At 39.8% G+C, this 21,900-nt stretch overlaps 2 long non-coding RNA genes across 2 annotated transcripts; one reads left to right on the top strand and one right to left on the bottom strand.

The window, feature by feature from the left end:
* Nucleotides 1-589: 589 nt before the first annotated feature.
* Nucleotides 590-1,524, top strand: LOC109149900. The gene is made up of 3 exons (XR_002049032.1): nt 590-721; nt 1,190-1,191; nt 1,512-1,524. It is a non-coding gene; the product is annotated as an uncharacterized LOC109149900 (long non-coding RNA).
* A 435-nt stretch (nt 1,525-1,959) lies between these two features.
* LOC109149901 lies at nt 1,960-17,385 on the bottom strand. The gene is made up of 3 exons (XR_002049033.1): nt 17,375-17,385; nt 6,177-6,183; nt 1,960-2,042 (listed from the first exon to the last, which is right to left on the bottom strand). It is a non-coding gene; the product is annotated as an uncharacterized LOC109149901 (long non-coding RNA).
* Between the last annotated feature and the right edge of the window lie 4,515 nt (nt 17,386-21,900).

The raw sequence follows: 21,900 nt of genomic DNA, 5'->3' as shown, positions 1-21,900 counted from the left end.
GAGAACTCTAAAGCAAGGAGCAAGGCTATCTTGGAGCTAATCCACTTCGATGTTTGGCAAGCACCAGTTATATCCCTAGGAGGTGCGAAGTATTTTGTATCCTTCATCGACGACTACTCTAGGAGATGTTGGGTGTATCCAATCAAGTGGAAGGCGGATGTATTTGAAGTTTTCAAATTCTTCAAAGCGCGGGTGGAACTTGAATCATAGAAACGGATCAAGTTTTTGAGGCCGGATAATGGTGGAGAATACACTTGTGATGAATTTGATAAATTCTGTTTGCAATAAGGTATCAAGCGACAGCTCACAGTGGCGTATACTCCACAACAAAATGGAGTGGCAGAGCGGATGAACAGAACCTTGTTGGAAAGAACAAGGGCAATGTTGAGGACTGCAAATTTGGCAAATTCATTTTGGGCTGAAGCAGTCAAGACCGCCTGTTATGTGATCAATCGGTCACCATCAATAGCAATTGATTTGAAAACGCCAATGGAAATGTGGACAGGTAAGCCATCTAGTTATTCTCACTTACATATATTTGGGAGTCCGGCATATGTGATATACAGCGCTCAAGAAACATCAAAACTTGATCCAAAATCAAGAAAATGTGTTTTCTTGGGGTATGCTGATGGAGTGAAGGGGTATCGCCTGTGGGATCCCACTGCCCACAAGGTTATCATCAGCAGGGATGTTCTATTTGTAGAAGGGAAGATACAAGAAGGTGAAAGCACTGGGAATGAGAAACCAGTGACAACTACAGTACAAGTTGAGGGAAGGAAGGAAGAAGAAATTCTAGTTTCCCCTAAGGCAACAATAGAGCATGATGAACAAGAGCAAGATGAGTCTTCAACTTAAGAAGTTCGACGATCAACTCGGGAGAGGAAGCAACCAGCTTGGCACTCAGATTATTCTATGGAGGGAAATGTTGCATACTGTCTACTAACAGAAGATGATGAGCCTTTAACTTACCAAGAGGCTATGAAAGGTTCAGATGCATCTCTATGGATGACAGCAATGCAAGAAGAAATTGAAGCTCTCCATAAGAATAAAACATGGGAACTTGTCCCGTTACCACGAGGAAGGAAGGCTATTGGAAACAAATGGGTCTATAAGATCAAACGAGATAGCAACAACCAAGTGGAACGGTATCGTGCTCGATTAGTTGTGAAAGGATTTGCTCAGAAATAAGGAGTTGACTTCAACGAGATATTTTCTCCTGTTGTACGACTTATAACAATTCGAGCAGTCCTAGCAATGTGTGATGTGTATGACTTGTATCTTGAGCAGTTGGACGTGAAAACTGCGTTTCTACATGGAGAACTTGAAGATTAATTTTTATGATCCAACAAGAAGGTTTTGAAGAAGAAGGAAAAGGGAACTTGGTTTGCAGGTTGACCAAATCTCTATACGGTCTCAAACAGGCGCTGAGATGTTGGTATAAGAGATTTGATTCATTCATTCTGAGCCTTGGATACAACAGGTTTAATTCCGATCCTTGCGCGTATTGCAAGAAATTTGATGATAATCAGTTTATCATCTTGCTGTTGTATGTTGACGACATGTTGGTAGTAGGCCCCAACAATGATCGTATCATGGAGATGAAGGCTCAACTGCCTAGGGAATTTGAAATAAAGGACTTTGGGACCCGCAAACAAGATTCTAGGGATGCAAATTTACCGAGACAGAAATAATAGGAAGATTTGGCTCTCTCAGAAGAATTATCTGAAGAAAATCTTGCGGCGCTTCAACATGCAAGATTGTAAGTCAATTTCTACCCCTCTTTCTATTAATTTCAAGTTATCCTCAAGTATGAATCCTAGCAACGAAGCAGAGAGGATGGAGATGTCTCGGGTACTGTATGCATCAGCAGTGGGTAGTTTAATGTTTGCTATGATCTGCACTAGACCAGACATTGCATAGGCAGTGGGAGCGGTCAGTCGATACATGGCGAATTCTGGTAGAGAGCATTGGGGTGCTGTGAAGAGGATCCTTAGATATATCAAGGGTACCTCAGATATTGCATTGTGTTATGGAGGATCAGACTTCTTCATTAAAGGCTATGTTGATTCAGATTATGCAGGTAATCTTGATTGTAGTAAATCCACCACGGGTTATGTGTTTACTCTTACTGGCAGAGCAGTAAGCTGGGTTTCGAAGTTGCAATCGGTTTTGGCAACTTCAACGACGGAAGCAGAATATATTGCGGCTACTCAAGCTAGTAAAGAGGCAATATGGTTGCAAATGCTATTGGAGGAGCTCGGGCACAAGTTAGAGAAAATGACTCTATTTTGTGACAATCAGAGCACTTTGTACCTGACAAAGAATCCAGCATTTCATTCCAAGATGAAACACATACGAGTTCAGTATCACTTTGTTCGTGAGAATGTGGAAGAAGGAAGTGTGGATATGCAAAAAATCCATACTAAAGATAACCTGGCAGATATGTTAACAAAGCCTGTTACCAAAAATAAATTCATATGGTGTAGATCCTCAATTGGCCTAACAGGAATGCAAGCAGTAGGGAATTGGCAAAAAGGATGGAGACCCACATTATGACTTTAAGTGGGAGATTTGTAAATATTAAATTCAGAATGTGGAATGGGATGAGGTTTCCTAACGGAATTTGGGATGAGATTTCCTAAGGGAACTTGGGATGAGGTTTCCTAAGGGAACTTGGGATGAAGTTTGAATAAGACAAATGCATTAAATGCTTGGGGCATAGGTTTGTAAAGGGGAAAAACATGGGCATAGGTTTTATTCAAGGGAAAAGCTAGAGATGAGGTTTTGGGGCATAGGTTTTGCTTGGGGAAATTATCAGGAGAAGTTTTCTTGCTTGGCAAGTTCCTAGGCATTTAATATAATATTAAATGCTTAAGAATTCTCTAGACTTTTTGGTTGCTATAAATAGGCAACATCCTTCATTCATTTGCATCATCCCATTCGAGAATTTCCAGTAGCATAGCAAATTCAATAGAGAGAAAATAGAGAGTTATATTTGTAATTCCTATTGTATTATCCTTTTGCCAATACAGAAAAAAAATTTCTTCAATATGCCTTTGCTCTGTGTATGATTTATTCTAAATCTTACACTAGAATTTATTCGCAATATTTCCAGTCCAAGTTGCTATTGTAAATTTGGTGTTGTGAACCCGTTTCGATCCTAACATTTGTGTTCTTAACCGTGATGGTAAGTTGGGTTGAATATTTTACATTATCTTTTATCTATTTATTACAAGTTGATTTTCATTTTATATGTCTAGCAATGGACCATGGTGGAGGGGCCTATCCGAAGATACGGAGCTTGGATTTGTACAGGGTCCTCCCCTGTCAACTGAAATCTCCTCCGAGGATGAAGATGAGGTCGAGGATGAGCCCGCCATTGTATCCGAGTATCTGTCACTTTCGACGCCGAGCTTCCGGGTTTGATCTTCATTAGCTCGATTGCTTTGTTCCTTCTCTTATAACCATATATTTCGTACTCATTTTTCAATTTGTTGCAGATATGGACGAGCCCCCTAAGTCTTGTGAGGAGATTGTTCGCCAATTGAAGTCTCGTGCTCCTGCTTCCAAAAGACAAAAGACTGGCGAAAGTAGCCGGGCACCTCCTACGCCACTAGACTCAAGGCCGAGCTTAGCCTCCATGATTGAGGTATAAATTTTTCTCCTTACACTCCCCGTTATTGTTTAACTTTTCTCTCATTCCACTTAATTTTCACACATGGTCTTGTTAGTGTTGTCGCTCTGGACAACGCTTTGAAAGCTACTCAGGCTCGTTTAGAGGTCGAGAGGAAGGCCCGATCTGAACTGGAAATGAGGTTGGAGATGCAGGAGAGCCAATTGAGGGCATTGGAGGCAAAGCAAAATGAGTTACAACGAGGCTAGGGAGCATGAGGAGGCTCTTTCCTTTGCGGTGTCACATTACCGGAGCTCCAAGGCCTTCAAAAAAGACGTGGAGGACTACACCACTGCCCATACGGAGGAGCTTGTTACTAGTTGGATTCCCACCAATGCTGGTAGGGAGCGCATAGCAGCGGAGGGGGTGTTGATGTATGATGTGGGTCAGTACGCGATGCAGCGTGACATATACGCGGTTAAAATGGTTAAAATGCTTCACACTTTCAAGCTTAGATCATTCAATGGGTCGAGACCTGACTTGGAATTCATTATGATGTTACTTTCTTGCTTTTCGACACTTGAGAAGGTTATCATTATTCGCTCAGTGAAGTTTGATTCCAATAATAAGTTTAAAATTATGCCAAAGCTTTTAAATTTTCATCGTGCATCAAAGAAAGCAAAAATAGTTTACATATAAACATCTTATTATATATTTATTGAATTTATATGCATCTCTTTGATTCACAAGTTTAATATTTTTAATGTACTAATTATTGGCTCTAGTATCCTTACTAGTTGAATCTTTTAGCACACAACCTTTTTTTGGTTTTGAATTAATCTTATGTTGCTAGCTAGTTATCTACAAATATGCCAAAGGGAATTGTAAGTGTACAAATGATACACATTAAAACCCTTTTATGTTAGCTAATTTAATTGTCAAAATAATTAGATTTTATTTTGAAATTATCATTTGAACCGTGGACCGTCTCCTATCAAAATGTATTTCTTTATCTTCTACAACATGAGTTTATTCGGAGGTGTTCGAAGTTATGAAGAAAATACTCATTATGAATATGATTGTTAGTCAAGCTTGAAGAAATTAATCAAGTGGTCTTGGTTAATTGGTGTTAATAAAGGAATTTATCTTTGCATGGATTTGTTACAGTTTGGCATTGAAGTGGTTAGTGAAAAGTGTGGTGTGTATTATATTAGAAAATTAAAGTATGGTTTGATGAGTGGATGAAGTTAGTATGGAAGGTCAGCTTACGCATGGAATGAGGCATTCAAATTAAATATGTGGCTATGGTTATTTGAAAGCTTTGGAATGCTAATAATGTCGATCAAGTAGGATTAATTTATTACTATAAAAGGAAGCCATCTAAATGAAGAAAGTTGCTGAATTGAGTATTGATATTTTGAGTGAAAGACATTCTAGAAAGCTACTGTATTAATCTCCATTATTATTATATTATTTCTTGAGGATTTCTGTCTGAGCTGCATAGTCAGTACCTGGTACAGCTGAAGCTTTGGTTGAAGATCGTCACGGCATGCACGTACAATCCTGAGTAGATGTTAGGAAGGTGTAGTAGTGGTAAAGGCTGAGTGCCATTTGTACTTACCTCGTGTAATACTTCTTGGTGAACATCTATATTGGATTGGGCAGACGTGGGTTGCCCCGCAGACGTAGGAGAAGCGCTCCGAACTGCGTGATCAATCTCTGAGTACTTGTTTTATTTTTATGCATTTATATTTCGTTATTTATGTTCATTAAATAAATTAATTAATTGATAATGTAATATCTCTTCTAAAACAAGTAGAACATTAAAGGTATAATTGAATTCAAGATTTACGGTGCAATTTCAAGAATGAAGCTATTTTGTAGTGCTTCGTAAAAAAATAAGAATTTTTATTTTCAATAATGATCGACATAATGGCATCATTCCTCCTACATGAATTGTGTAGAATGCATAGAATAAAATGCAAAAACATGTACATGAAAAGTTTTAGTAACATCATATTGCTTCAAATCCCTTCTTTATACGTGATATAAAGACTATTTAAGTCTAGTATGATAAGAAACATAGCCTAATAAATTGTACGTAATAAGCCAATATACTCAAATTATTAGTATAACATAGTAACAAAATGCAATTCATTTCCATCGCGAATTGGGTCTAGCTAGTAGCGAATTTGCTAATTGCTTGTATGGCTAGGTATGTTGGATCAATAGTGCAATACTCGTTTGTGTCACTTTTATAGAGAGCAAAATAGGATTATGGAATACAAATATATTCCTCCATACTGTAAGTGTGACACTCCGAAATCCAAATTCAACTAAGGGGTTAATTGAGTAATTAATCCTATTTCAATTTGTAATTTAATTCCTTAAATTTCTAAAATTTAATAGTTGGGGACTAGTAATTGACTAGTCAACCCCAAAGTCGAAGTTGTACATTGAGCTTTGTAAGGAGTTCCCTTGTTCCTTACACTTCCTTATGTTAGTAAGGGTATTCTTGACCTTTCACTTGTTGTTGTTATTGTAACCTAACCTAGTAGACCACCTTTATTCTCTCCTTACACTTTTCTAAAAATCTAGCTCCACCCTCTCTCTAAAAGGTGAGTAGCTTTTCTTCCAAGCCAAGTTGTAGCCTTGCCAAAACTTCAACAGTTGCTTCCAAGATTCAACCTTTCATATATTTGGGCATCTAGGAGGGTAAGATCTAAGTTCATCTTGTGTTTTTGGTTTTATCTAAGGTGTCTTTTCTTAAAGATAGGATCTTTATGATCTTTTGGTATGTTCTTGAAGTGGGTTTGGAAGGTGAGCCTAGTGAGGAGCTTGTTGAGGTGTAAAGTGAACTCTTTAGTCTACAAGAGGTAACTCATGCTCTACAAAACCTATTTTGCTTACCTATATGTGAATATTTCTTGGATTCTACATGTGTTTTGCTATGAAATGTGAGTGTTGATGCATGATCTTGTGAAAATGCATATCTAGAGCTTGTGTTTAGGGTTCTTTTGTGCCATTGCTTGGCATTTCCTTTGATTCAAGTCATTTTGTTGTATTTGGTGAGATTTGGCATGTTTTGGACTTGAATTTGAGTTTGGAGATGAAAATCCGCGAAGTGTTGTATTGTGGTACAGGGATGTACCCGCGGGCGGAACGGCGGCTAGGCGTCTAACCCGCCGCCCACCCGCGGTCAGAACCGCGGGTAGAGGCCTACCCGTGTGCCCACCCGCGTGTACACTATGTTGGTTGTTGGGGGATTTGTTCCCCGTGATTCATTTGCTCGGTATTTGGTCTTTGGACTTCCCGATGTTCTTTTTTGGAACTATTTGAGTGTCTTCTTGATGTTTCGTATGTCTAGAACTATATGGTAGGATTCCATGTAGGTTTTGGTGTCTTGAATAGTGCTAAGTGTTCAACATTGTGTTTCGTTGAACCGTGATGAGTCTTATGTGTTCTTAGGAACTACGTTTGGTTTACCCGTTTGATAAGCATGCTAGTTCGGTGTTTAAATGCTAGCGTGTGTGTTGTTTGTACCTTCCTATTGGTTGATGATAACTTGTGTTATCCATCGTTGTTGTTGTTGGACTGTGATCCATTCCTTGATTGAGTATGGTTTTGTGACACCCCAAAAATCCAAATCCAATTTAGGGATTAATTAAGTAATTAATCCTATTTCAATTTGTAATTTAATTCCTTAAATTCCTGAAATTTAATAGTTGGGGACTAGTAATTGACTAGTCGACCCTAAAGTCAAAGTTGTACCTTGAGCTTTGTAAGGAGTTCCCTTGTTCCTTACACTTCCTTATGTTAGTAAGGGTATTCTTGACCTTTCACTTGTTGGTAATGTAACCTAACCTAGTAAGACCACCTTCATTCTTTCCTTACACTTTTCTAAAAATATAGCTTCACATTCTCTCTAAAAGGTGAGTAGCTTTTCTTCCAAGCCAAGTTGGAACCTTGCCAAAACTTCAAGAGTTGCTTCCAAGATTCAACCTTTCTTATATTTGGGCATCTAGGAGGGTAAGATCTAAGTTCATCTTGTATTTTTGGTTTTATCTAAGGTGTCTTTTCTTAAAGATAGGATCTTTATGATCTTTTGGTATGTTATTGAAGTGGGTTTGGAAGGTGAGCCTAGTGAGGAGCTTGTTGAGGTGTATAGTGAACTCTTTAGTCTACAAGAGGTAACTCATGCTCTACAAAACCTATTTTACTTACCTATATGTGAATATTTCTTTGATTCTACATGTGTTTTGCTATGAAATGTGAGTGTTGATGCATGATCTTGTGAAAATGCAAATCTAGAGCTTGTGTTTAGGGTTCATTTGTGCCATTGCTTGGCATTTCCTTTGATTCAAGTCATTTTGTTGTATTTGGTGAGATTTGGCATGTTTTGGACTTGAATTTGAGTTTGGAGATGAAAATCCGCAAAGTGTTATATTGTGGTACAGGGATGTACCCGTGGGCGGAACGGCGGCTAGGCGTCCAACCCGCCTCCCACCCGCGGGCGGAACCGCGGGTAGAGGCAAACCCGTGGGCCCACCCGCGGTTACACTATGTTGGTTGTTGGGGGATTTGTTCCCCGTGATTCTTTTGACTCGGTATTTGGTCTTTGGACTTCCCAATATTCTTTTGTGGAACTATTTGAGTGTCTTCTTGATGTTTCGTACGTCTAGAACTATATGGTAGGATTCCATGTAGGTTTTGGTGTCTTGAGTCGTGCTAAGTGTTCAACACTGTGTTTCGTTGAACCATGATGAGTCTTGTGTGTTCTTAGGAACTACGTTTGGTTTACCCGTTTGATAAGCATGCTAGTTCGGTGTTTAAATGCTAGCGTGTGTGTTGTTTGTACCTTCCTATTGGTTGATGATAACTTGTGTTATTCATCGTTGTTGTTGTTGTTGGACTGTGATCCATTCCTTGACTGAGTATGGTTTTATGACACCCCAAAAATCCAAATCCAATTAAGGGATTAATTAAGTAATTAATCCTATTTCAATTTGTAATTTAATTCCTTAAATTCCTGAAATTTAATAGTTACGGACTAGTAATTGACTAGTCGACCCTAAAGTCAAAGTTGTACCTTGAGCTTTGTAAGGAGTTCCCTTGTTCCTTACACTTCCTTATGTTAGTAAGGGTATTCTTGACCTTTCACTTGTGGTTGGTAATGTAACCTAACCTAGTAAGACCACCATCATTCTTTCCTTACACTTTTCTAAAAATCTAGCTTCACATTCTCTCTAAAAGGTGAGTAGCTTTTCTTCCATGCCAAGTTGGAACCTTGCCAAAACTTCAAGAGTTGCTTCCAAGATTCAACCTTTCATATATTTGGGCATCTAGGAGGGTCAGATCTAAGTTCATCTTGTGTTTTTGGTTTTATCTAAGGTGTCTTTTCTTAAAGATAGGATCTTTATGATCTTTTGGTATGTTCTTGAAGTGGGTTTGGAAGGTAAGCCTAGTGAGGAGCTTGTTGAGGTGTAAAGTGAAGTCTTTAGTCTACATGAGGTAACCCATGCTCTACAAAACCTATTTTGCTTACCTCTATGTGATTTCTTTGATTCTACATGTGATTTTGGTATGAAATGTGAGTGTTGATGCATGGTCTTGTGAAAATGCATATCTAGAGCTTGTGTTTAGGGTTCATTTGTGCCATTGCTTGGCATTTCCTTTGATTCAATTAATTTTGTTGTATTTTGTGAGATTTGGCATGTTTTGGACTTGAATTTGAGTTTGGAGATGAAAATCTGCAAAGTGTGTATTGTGGTACAGGGATGTACCCGCCAGCGGAACGGCGGGTAGGAGGCCCACCCGGCGCCAACCCGCGGGGTACATTGGCGGGGAAGCCTGTACCCGCGGGTAGAGGCCTACCCGTGGGCCCACCCGCGGGTACAATATGGTGGATGTTGGGGGATTTGTTCCCCGTGATTCTTTTGACACGGTATTTGGTCTTTTGACTTCCCGATGTTCTTTTGTGGAACTATTTGAGTGTCTTCTTGATGTTTCGTATGTCTAAAACTATATGGTAGGATTCCATGTAGGTTTTGGTGTCTTGAATCGTGCTAAGTGTTCTACATTGTGTTTCGTTGAACCGTGATGAGTCTTGTGTGTTCTTCGGAACTACGATTGGTTTACCCGTTTAATAAGCATGCTAGTTCGGTGTTTAAATGCTAGCGTCCGTGTTGGTTGATGATAACTTCCTATTGGTTGATGATAACTTGTGTTATTTATCGTTGTTGTTGTTGGACTGTGATCCATTCCTTGATTGAGTATGGTTTCATATCTTCGTTGTGATCCGTTGATTGATTCCTGTTGAGGTGTGATGTGTGTGTGACTTTACTTGGATTGCACGATTAGTGGTATGGGACACTAGTCACCAAGGTATTGCAGCGGTCCTCGTGGTGGTCGTGACGTGATTATGGAGTTTGTAACCTTTGTGTAAGGTTCACTTATTTCTTGGGAGGCATGTGTTGCCGTGTGTGTGTACGGTACCCTCGTGTACTATGAAATTGGTGGTCTCGTTGGCGGTCATTGGCGGATGGGGACGGCGGTCCTCGGTGGAAAAAGGTTGGACTTGGTTGTACAGGGCTCCTGGAGGTAATGGTTGGAAGAAGATATAAGGTTGGGGGTAGCCATAAGGTTGGAACCGGGCATAAGGAAGGCATATCAACTCGTGATGCGTGATGTCACGAGGGCTTGTGTAGCCGTTGTTGTGAGTTCTTCTCTTGTGACGTGTGTAGTCACAAAGGCATGTGTTGCCATCGGTCTTGTCTTTATCCTTTTGAGTTGTTGTTGTCCTTTGTGGTTTTGGGATGTGTTCCCGTATCCTTGTTGAGAGTGTTGAGTCTTGTGTTGACTATTACTCTTGGTTTTGCACTTATATATACGTATTCCGTTTCGAAAATGGCTTTACAAATGTATATCTTACCTATGTATGTTATTTCACATGTATTGGTGGGCTACCAGCATTATTCGCTGACCGGGTGTCGTTCCATGTTTTATTGTGTTCTTTCAGGTGATGTCTAGTGCTTGCTAGTGTAGCTTCTCCCGCTTGTTTTATGGCCTGTGTGCCGGTTTAGTTGTAGACCTTTGAGACTATGGATTAGTTGTAAACAATGCAGACATTGCCGTAGCATTCATCCTTTTTGGTGAACGTGGCTGTGTATGTTGTTTAGCTCAGTTATCTGCATGTTTAAGGCTTTTAAATAGCTTGTTTTTAGGGGGCACACTATTGAACATACAGTACAAAGAGATGCATAAGATTAAGATTATTTTTTTATGAAAACAATTTATGATTTTGTAGAGGCACACAAAAAAAAAAAAATCGTAAAAATTCGTGTACGTCTAATTTTTAAACTTCGTAATGAATTGGAGTAAACTATCCAATTGTGATCAATGACAACCTTCAGGATTCCAGAAAAGCAAACAAGTAGCACCTTGATAGATTGCATATCAAACCTCCACCCGTTAAATAGGCTAAACTTCAAAGTCAATTTTTGTGTTAAAGACACACTACTATAAGCTCCTCCAAAAGTTTTTTTTTTTTTTTTAAACAAACAAACAATCAATCACTTCATAATTTACATAATTCCCATGCCTAACTTATTGTAGAAAAGAAAAAGACTTAACATATGTTATTATATTAATTAGTCAATTTGCTTTTGCATTTTTTTAATAGTAATTTTATTGTGGCAGGATGGAGTGATTGTTAACCTGAAAGGTTTCTTAGCTCAATCATACATTAATATCCTTTTAAGTTTTAACTAGAGGAGGAGGACAAATCATAGTAACAGTTGTGATTGATCTTTCTTTTCTTTAATTATGAAATCTTGAATTGTAAAATCATTTTTTTGCATGAATGGTTGATTATTGGATGACATTATGATGGCTTAATTAATTAGAAATTTTCTAAACTTACATTGTAGACCATGATCCAAAATCCATCAATCAAATCCGCATACCATATAATTTCTTTATGGATACCTTACAAGTCCAGTTCTATAAGGCCTCCCTAACTAACAAATGGGCAATCCTAATCGCAGATTGTTTAACAAACAAAAACAAAGAATAGAAAATGCTCTAACTAATTCCCTAACATCATTGACAATCAGATCAAACGAAGATACCAGAGATTGATTTTGGATCCCATTCAACACCTGAAGACAATCCGTTTCAACCTGGAAATCATCTACATTAAGATCCTTCAACCATTTTAAAGCTTCCCTGTCTTCAATTGCTCCTGCTTCCACAGGTTTGAAGAGCCAATGCCATAGTATTTTCTTAGCAGCAATAAAACAAACATTTGAGTCCCTTATTTGGTATGGACTGGAGTTCCCCAGAATTAACCAAGTAAACCAACATCCAGTTCTGAAGAAAAAAAGTAGCCTTCTCAATGACTGCTTAAAGATTCAAAATATATTACAACCTAATACTTACTGAACCAATTCTTACATTTCTAGGCATTAGGACTCTACTAGTAGTATTAGACAAGATCATATTAGTAGTATTAGACTAGATCTCTATTTCATGTCTTTATATACTTTGTATCCGCTGCTCTTGATCAATACACAGAAAATATATTCTCATCTGGTATCAGCTAGGTTTTTTTTCTCTCATGGAAAACGTCGGTGTTAATGACGGCTCTATTCTTTGTTCTTCTGAACGGACCGTTACCGAGATTCCTACGATGCCTGCGAGTGGTAGCCTGTCATCGGCTCATCACTTTGTTTCTTTAAAGTTGACCACCGGAAATTATCTATTCTGGCGAACTCAGATGCTTCCGTTTCTTGAAGGCCAAGGGCTTCTAAGGTTTGTTGATGGTACAACACCCTTTTCGACGGCATCGCCGGCCCTAACGTCGACCGCGGACAGCGCCTCAGTGGCGGTCTCCGATCTCCCCGCCCGGCAGCTCGCTTGGCATCGGCAAGACAAGGCCATCCTCTCGATGCTCATCTCCTCTTTGTCTGAGGAGACTCTTCGTTTTGCCATCGGCAAAGGCACCTCTCGGCAGCTTTGGCAGGTAATCGAACAAACCCTAGGTTCGTCTACCCGCTCTCGTGCACTCCGACTACTCGGCGAACTTCAGGGGCTCCGTCAATGTGATTCCTCAATATCTGATTACCTTGGTCGTGCCCAGATGTGGATTGATCAATTGGCCCTCGCCGGTCGTCATGTTGAGTTGGATGATCAAAATTTATATGTGTTTCGCAGTTTACGCCCGGAGTTCCTACCGTTGGTGGAAACCGTAGGCCGTAGTGCACCTGTTCCCCTCCCGGAGGTTGCGGATTTTCTTGTTTCGCAGGAGTGGATTTGTTCGGACGACGGCGCTGCTCTCGGTGCACCGGCAGCCTTGGCCGTAAGCCGTGGTGGTCACGGTGGCAATCTGCAAAACCGAGGTGGTGGCGGGCACGCGCTCGTGGCCGGAGGCGGTCCAACTCGGGCCATCGGTGTTAGATTTGCAACAAGCAAGGGCATATAGCTACGGCATGTTGGCATCATTTCACTCCTGATCCAGATCCTCAGGCAAATGTTGTCTTTTCTGGTGTGGATGGTCCTATGGACGACTCTCATCAGTGGTTCCATGACACTGGTGCCACAAATCATGCTACCCCTGATCCCACCTTATTGACGTCTTCTACTACATATGATGGTCCGGAGACACTTCGGGTCGGCAATGGTATAGGTTTGCCTATTGTTACTATTGGTTCTACTTCGTTAGCCACTAATTCTACACCGCTTCGTATGTCTGATGTTTTACATGTTCCTGGTTTATCTTCTTCGTTATTATCTGTTCAGCGTTTTGCTAAAGAAAATAATGTCTTTTTTGAGTTTCACCCTTCGTGTTTCTTTGTGAAGGACATTCAAACCAGGAACACTCTTTTTAAGGGGCATGCGTCCGGGGGTTTATATGTCTGGCCTGCCTCGCGTCTGGTTCCCGCTGCTTTCGTTGCTACACGGTCCTCTTTCGTTTGGCATATGCGGCTTGGGCATCCACACTCCCGGGTCCTGCGTCAAGTTTTAGCCTCTTCTAGTCTTTGTTCGTTTAATTCCAGTGATTTGCCTAATATTTGTTCCTCTTGTCAATTAGGCAAGTCGTCTTGTTTTCCTTTATCGCGTGTTGAATTTACTAGTTCGCATCATTTAGAATTAATATATTCAGATATTTGGGGCCTTGTGCCGATTCTTTCTGCAAATGGCTTTAAATATTTGTATTATTTGTGGATACTCATGAACAAAATGGCAGAGTAGAACGCAAGCATCACCATGTTGTCGAAACGGGACTAGCGCTAAAGGCCCAATCCTCTGTTCCGTCTCGTTTCTGAAATTATGCCTTCGAAACTGCTGTGTATCTTATCAATAAAATGCCCACTCGTGTCTTGTCTGATAAGTCTCCTCACTACCCCTTGCATCGGTCTCTGCCCTCTTACTCATACTTACGGGTTTTTGGGTGTCTATGTTTTCCGAATCTGCGGCCCTATAATCGCAACAAACTGCAGTTTCGGTCATCTCCTTGTGTCTTTCTAGGATATCCTCCGTCTTTTCGTGGCTATCGTTTTTTAGACACTAACACTAACAAGGTTTTTATCTGTCGCCATGTGCGATTCGATGAGACTGTCATTCCGTATGTTGCTTCTGTTGATTCACAAGTACCCGCACCACGCCCAGAGCCATGGGGTGTTGCGCCTGTTGTGTCTCCTGGTGAGCCGAGTGCTGTCTCAGCCTTTGATCCTCCAGCAACCCGTTTCTACCGCCACACCGCCAGCAGCCCGTTTCTGCCGAGCCGTTCGTGACCGAGTTCGAACGGACAGTCACAAACCAGCCACCTGCTCGGCCGAGGGGCCGACCCCGTGGTCGATCTCGTCCCGCGCCCTCGCCCTCACCCGTTCCGTCTCATACGATGAATATGCGGAGCTCGGGACCACATGATCATGTTACTTTATCTACTAACGTCACTATTGAGCCTACATGTTTTACTCAAGCGGTCGAATTTCCCAAATGGCGGGATGCAGTGGATTTGGAATTTAATGCCTTGGTGCACAACAATACATGGAGGCTTGTTCCTTTTAAATCAAGTATGAATGTGGTTTGCTGTAAGTGGGTGTTTAGAACCAAGAGGAAAGCTGTTGGTTCGATTGAGCGTTACAAGGCTCGTTTGGTTGCCAAGGGATTAAATCAGGTTGCTGGTGAGGATTTCTTTGAGACCTTTAGTCCCGTGGCTAAACTGACTACGGTACGTCTTCTTTTATACTTAGCTATTTCTCGTGGATGGACTATTCGACAGTTGGACATACACAATGCTTTCCTAAATGGCAATCTCGTTGAGACGGTTTATATGCACAAGCCTGATGGCTATGAAGACAAAATGATGCCCGGGCACGTTTGTCTCCTTCAACGTTCTTTATATGGGCTTAAGCAAGCTCCCCGTGCTTGGTTCACTCGTTTGCATGATTTTTTGGTTTCTGGTGTTTTCTCACCTTCCAAGACGGATGTCTCTTTATTTATATATTCACATGGCAATACTCATCTATATTTTCTGGTTTATGTGGATGATATTTTGGTTATGGGTTCTGATTCGGCTCATGTGACTGCTCTTATTGACAAGTTGGCTCTTGAGTTTAAAGTTCGTGATATGGGGGTGCCCTCGTTTTTTCTGGGTATTGAGACCGTTCCGTTGTCTGATGGCATGCTTCTATCTCAACAACGGTACATGAAGGATATTCTAAAACGAGCAGGTATGGTTGATTGCAAGCCCGTGGCCACTCCGGTTTCAACCACGAAGGCCGAGACTGATTTCATGGTACCATACGCTGATCCCACTCAGTATCGCAGCTTTGCAGGTGTTCTGCAATATCTTACTGTAACTTGGCCTGATCTTTTCTATGCAATCAATCGTTTGTGTCAGCACATGCACTCTCCCTCTACTGCGGATTGGGCGGCTCTCTGGAGGGTGTTACAGTATGTAAATGGGACACTACATCTTGGTCTTAAGATTGCTTCTTCTCCTTCTCTGGATATTCATGCATATTCTGATTCGGATTGGGTTGGCAATCCTGATGATCGCAAATCTACTAGTGGGTTTTGCTGTGTTTTTGGGGACCAATCTTGTCTCATGGGTTTGTCGAAAATAGCGTACTGTGGCTGAATACAAAGGATTGGCTGATGTCTCTGCAGAGGTTACTTAGCTCGTCTCTCTGATGAAGGAAATCAGGTTTGCGCCACCTTTGGAGTATAAAATGGGTACATTTTATGTGAATTGTGGTATGCAAAAGGTGTGCAATTTATGTGGGGTTTGAATATTTTATTATTAAATGCCACCTGGTCGCAATTTATATGGACCGTGGAGTACAAAATATGTGCAATTTATTAGTTCACGTGGCATTTGATTTTTTTTTTTTAAATAAAAATAGTCAACTCGCCCCCCTTAAGTCAATAAAATAATACAATTAATCCATCTTTGTTTAGTTATCATGCCGTTAGGAGAGAGCTTCTTGGGCATGAGCTGTGGACCGTCTCCAGCAGTCAACCGCTCATCTTATTAATTCATTTGTATTCTCCATACAACCCCAACATATATATATATATATATATATATATATATATATATATATATATATATATATATATATATATAGATATAGATTTTGGATCCGGTGAGGTTACCTTTGGCAGGCGAGGTGGTGAGGCTTAATCTTGTACGTTGGTTGGCATATTTTAACGTTTTAGATTTAATCTTCATCTTGTGCGTGTGAGCTGATGTGGGTGTACATTTAGGGATTTTAATGTCTTTTTGGTGAGGTCTTTATTAGGTTGTATTAATTTATTAGCAGATTTTGTGGGCTTGTGCAGGTTAATTATGGGGCGAAATCGTGGTGTACCTTTTTGAAGACTTCATTTGCGGTCTATTCGTATTCTTCTCTCCTTCCGTATGGATTCTTCCTCCGATAAGGGTTTTTAGCTTTCTCTTAGGGTTCTCGGCTTCGCGTCTCTTCGGCGTCCGGTGTTCTTCTCCGTCCGTTTACGGCGTCTACGGTGTCCTCTTCTCTCGTCAGTAGTTGCGTTTGTCATGGCGGGGTCTTCCAATCGGCAGTCCAAGCGTCAAAGAGGGGGGGGGGGGGGGTATTCCAGCTGCATTCCAGGTATTATTGTGCTTTGTTTCGTTTATGTGTTTAGTATTGGTATTGCATGTAGACATGGACGGAAGTAACGCCGGCGGGGGTTCGGGTTGAGGTAGTTCAGAGACCGGGGGGTGGGGTGATTGGGTTTTTTCCAGGTATTAGGGTTTTGTCCGGATTTTTTCGTGTTTTTTTTTTTTTTTTTTTTTTTTTTTTTTTTTTCTGCCCTTCTGTAATCTGCGTTTTCCGGGGTTGGTTTTTTTTTTTTTTTTTTTTTTTCACTACTGAGCAGATCTCAATTTTGTTTGGAAAGCAGCAGGAGCAGTTAAGATCGATGCAAAGGACCTTAGAAGATGAGGAGAATTATGAGAACACATCAGTGGAAGTGGAGCTTGAACCAAACAATTGCAATGTTAAGAGATCACTAGTTGGGGAGAGAGAGCTAGGACGTTGCATCAATGGTGGTAGTAAGGCTGGTTTGAGTGATTCCACCCATAAACATGTGAGATATGCAGTTGGGACATCAAGTGATGCTAGTGTGACAGAGAAACATGAATGCAATGTGAGAAGCCAAGAAGAAGGGCAAGACACCCAGGAGGTGGAATTTACGAGCACGGAACGGTGTTAGGGTGCCTTTGGTTCTGACATCAATGGGGTCGAGACAGTACCTGTGATAGAGGGAGATACTGTGGGAACTGGACAAATCCATGAATCTGGTGCTAATATTGACCTTGTAGGAACAGAAACTGGGGTCGAGACTGAAAGCCCTGCTGCTATAAATGGTGACAGGAGTATAGATTTAAACAAATGCTGCAGTACAATAGTTGGTGAGGATACAATGCAATTAGATGTTAACACGAATGAAACAGAAGCCCAAAGGCAGGAACATACTGCCCTTGAGGTTGAGGTTTGAAAATCCTGTAGATGACACTGAAGCAGTAGGAGGAACACACTCATTAATCTTTGTCTAGTTTATTAATACAATTTGTTTATATACTGTCTCCCCTAACACCGAATCATGTTAATATGTTACATTCGCAACCTCGGAATACATGCTCTAGCTTTCATTATATTTCAGTTCCCTACATAATGTCTGGATATTAAACACACGGCCATTTACTTCCTCTACGTCGCAACTAGCACATGCTAAGAAACAAACTTGCACACTCGCCAGGAACTACCTTGCACAGTCTTTAGAAACAAACTGGCACATACTTTAAAATGAAACTTGCACAGGCCCAGGAACTAACTTGCACAATCGTTAAAAACAAACTTGCACATACTTAAAAAAGAAACTTGCACATGCCCAGAAAGTAACTTGCTCATTATCTAACGTAAGTCTAATTCAACGAAACTCCATCCACATGTCTCACTAAACACACGCCATAAACTGCACCCACCATGACTTCAAAATGCACACGCTCATCATAATACATGCACAGACGTAATAACATCTTACAATGCAAAACTAGTACGGTTGCACACACCTCTATCCGAATTCGACATTAACGTGGCCGGGAGAAATAACGCCTTCAGTAGGTGTCTGCTATGCGACTGCTTTACTACACCTCTCACCCCATTATTAAGAATATTTATTACCGTTATTATTCAAGATACTCAGCTAATCACATGACCCTTCACATGGAATATATTCCAATTTATTTGTAACCAAAAATAGCTCCAATATTACAATTACTTATTTACCCTTGTGCATAAACTACCATCATAAATGCATAACAAATCTCTTTCAATCTCACCCTTCTATTTATAATGATTTAATGGATGAGATGAGATCTCATGATCTCATCCATCTAAGTGACCTCATGGGATCCGGAGCCTATATATATATATATATATATATATATATATATATATATATATATATATATATATATATATATATATATATACAAATATAATGGAAGACATAATGTAGTCATTAATCACCTAACCGTTACACAATCAATACTAATAATGGTCAAACTAAATATATTTATAACACTCCCCCTTGGGCATTATTTGACCATGACCTTGCCTCATTAAAAACTTGTTAGGAAAACCCTGTGGGAAAAACCTATAATATTTGAATACATTCATGTCTCGTTAAAAACTTCACTAGGAAAACCACGTGGGAAAAAACATAGTTGAAGAAAAGAGTACATGATATTCGTAAAAATCATATATAGTATTGATTTCCTCATTAAGAACCTTTAACTTAAGAAAACCCCGTGGGAAAAAACATAGTTAAGGGAAAAAGAGTACAACTATAAGCCTTCAAGGCATAATATTCAGGATTTTCGAGGTCTTGTCTATTTATTTCCAAGTTTCCCCCATTGACATTGTTGGTGATAATGAACCACAATCGATTTAATATCCGTAAAATAATATTTATATATATACACACGAAATATATATAAAATATTATTGGATATATATCCGAAATATATATATACACACAAAATATATATAAAATGGACCCTACGGTTATATATACATGTATATCTACGAAAAAGATATACCAATATATATCAACCAAAAAGAAAATATAATCCTTAGATTATAATTCCAAATCAACAACAAAGAACTGATTTTTGCTTAAAAGCATAATCCAAAACAAGAAAGAAGGAGAGGAAGAAAGAAATGTACGAGTTAGGCAAAGTGCCTGTCTTTCCTTAAAACCTTATTTGCCACCTCCCAAAAGTGCTAGGAGCGTTGTGGCCTAGGTTTCCCAGGATAAAACGTACAGCGGTTCGACGTTTGAATACCCAAACGAACGAACCCGGCAAACTAGAGCACGGGCAAAACATAGTAGCAAGAAAAGGAGTAGGAGCAGAGTTTTTGAGAAGAAAAAGTGCTTATCTTTGTGTGTTGTGTCACTCTCGTTCTTCCCTCTCTTGTTGTCTCTCACTATGCAGTTAAAAGACCTCTACTCCCACTACACTCTTATATAGGAGGTTGGCACTTAATAGCATCATCATGACACATTAACCAACATAAATTCAATTTAAAAATTAAATTATAACGTTTAAAACGGTCGTACTTATTATCGAAATAATATCAACGGTCACGAACTTAATATCCGATTAATTCGTACTGACCATAACGACCAGTTTCAAAAATATCTGAGTGATCGAGAAGTCCGTACAAACCCGAAAGTCTAATAAATTGGGACAAAAAACACACCCGAGTGGTCCGCAAGCACCGAAACGGTGCAGCACGAATCAATGCATAAAGCATTGACTCGTGCTGCTGCCACGATAGGAGCATGAAAGTTAAGCTTTGAAGTTCATGCAACTTTCATCCATGCATATTGCAACTTTCGTCCATGAAACTTTCAAAGCTTAATTAAGCTCTTAAGCTTAATTAACATAACTGCACTTAAGCTAACTTTCGTACAGGGCCGAAAGCAGGGGCACGAATTGGGCTAAAACTTAATTCCCATTTATTAAGCTTTCGTACTTTGGACTTCTCCTAAATAGGTTCACTTTGAGAATCAATTTCTCATTCACCTATTACCAATTTTGAGCGTACATTATATCAAATTCTTCGTCTCACTACGAAGAACCCGAATCCACCTTGACCCGACCCAAATCGGAAGTGGATCCCACATATATTTGTACCACAAAATAATACTCAAAATATCATTTTAATGCTATTTTTCCATCATACATTACTATATCATACTTATGTCTTGTTAAGAACCACACTAGTAAAAACCCAATGGGAAAAGGCTAGTGATCGAGGAAAAGAGTACATGGTATGTATACGTTGTAAAAGTACAATTGTTAGTCTTTTAATACCCAATCTACAGGATTGATTCGAGTGAATGTACTTCCCGTCTCCCCCTGAAGATACAATCTTCAAGTTCTACGTGGCTGAAAATAAAGTCATTGTTTCAAAATGTGTAGAGAAGGGATATGGTAAAATTTTCATGATTGTTATTAGAGTTTATCATTGTCTACTATCATTCAAATATATCTACTTAGCGATGAAGTAATGGACTTCTGGTCCCCAAAAATATCCTCATTATATAGATAGTCTTTTATCTATCTTGAGATATTTGGACGGCAATTAACGTACTGAAAGATATATTTATTATATTTTCAAGAGGGACTTATAGATATCATTCTAGGAAACGATATTTGAGTTTCCAATCGCATATAACATTACCAGGCATGATAATATTCATTAGGACTAAAGCATAACTTTTTTTTTCTTCCAGAGGGTTTACTGCAGGAAGGTGATGATATTTAGGAGAATCTATGTGTTGGGAATTCATGATGCTGCAGATTAGGTAACAGCATCAAGGTGATGATAAGCTATAATTTGGCTTAGTAGTGCACCTCATTTAATCTCAATTTGCATTTTGCCTGGAACTTAAGGTCATTGAGATGAAAATCGCTCCTAATTGAAGTATTTTTTATTGTTGGTAAAGAAGATGGTGTGAATGCGCAACGGGCAATGGAGGCAATTTGCAAATGAGAATGAGTCAATTATGGAAGCACAAAACGAGGGGCATAAGTGTACGAACCAAGTCAAGGAGTGGAATAGGAGCTTAGGTGAATGTCAGGGATGTTCCCGGTCGAGGTCATGGCCGGGAGGGCGACTGTGACCATCCCAAAGAACTTTTTGACTCCCGGCCTCACGCTGACGCAGACGGTTGCGAGTGTCAGCGCCTCAGCGGGAGCCTTGGAATCAGAAAATGCTCTGGGAAGGTTACTCTCACAATCGGGAGGTAAACTATGACCATGTGTCAAGAATTCGCTGAGTTGGTTTCTTTGCTTTAGATCACTTTTCATTTTTAGCTCTCTCTAACTTTGATGAAGAAATGAACTTCATTTTCAACTTGTAATTCATTTTGGTTTCAAATTCAAGATTGTGTTTTCCATTGTTATTGAACTCTTTTGTTATGGATGCTATGTCATTTGAATTGCAATGTTAAATAGCGTAATGACTCAATGATGGTTCTAGTTGTGAGCTTGGTGATTTATATGGACTCTTGCATAATTTGGCCCAATTGTGCAAGATTTACATGGATAAGGTGTTGTCATTATGAGAATGGAACAACATCATAGACACACATCTCACTAGTCCAACTTTGCTTTTAGAAAAGAGAGTTGGAAGGAGATGTGAACACATCGTATTCGATGAATTGCTTTAATTGGTTTGAGT

Source organism: Ipomoea nil, unplaced genomic scaffold (assembly GCF_001879475.1).
Source record: "Ipomoea nil cultivar Tokyo-kokei standard unplaced genomic scaffold, Asagao_1.1 scaffold2165, whole genome shotgun sequence".
In the NCBI taxonomy this organism is placed as follows: domain Eukaryota; kingdom Viridiplantae; phylum Streptophyta; class Magnoliopsida; order Solanales; family Convolvulaceae; genus Ipomoea; species Ipomoea nil.
This window is presented reverse-complemented; position numbering and strand designations above follow the sequence as displayed.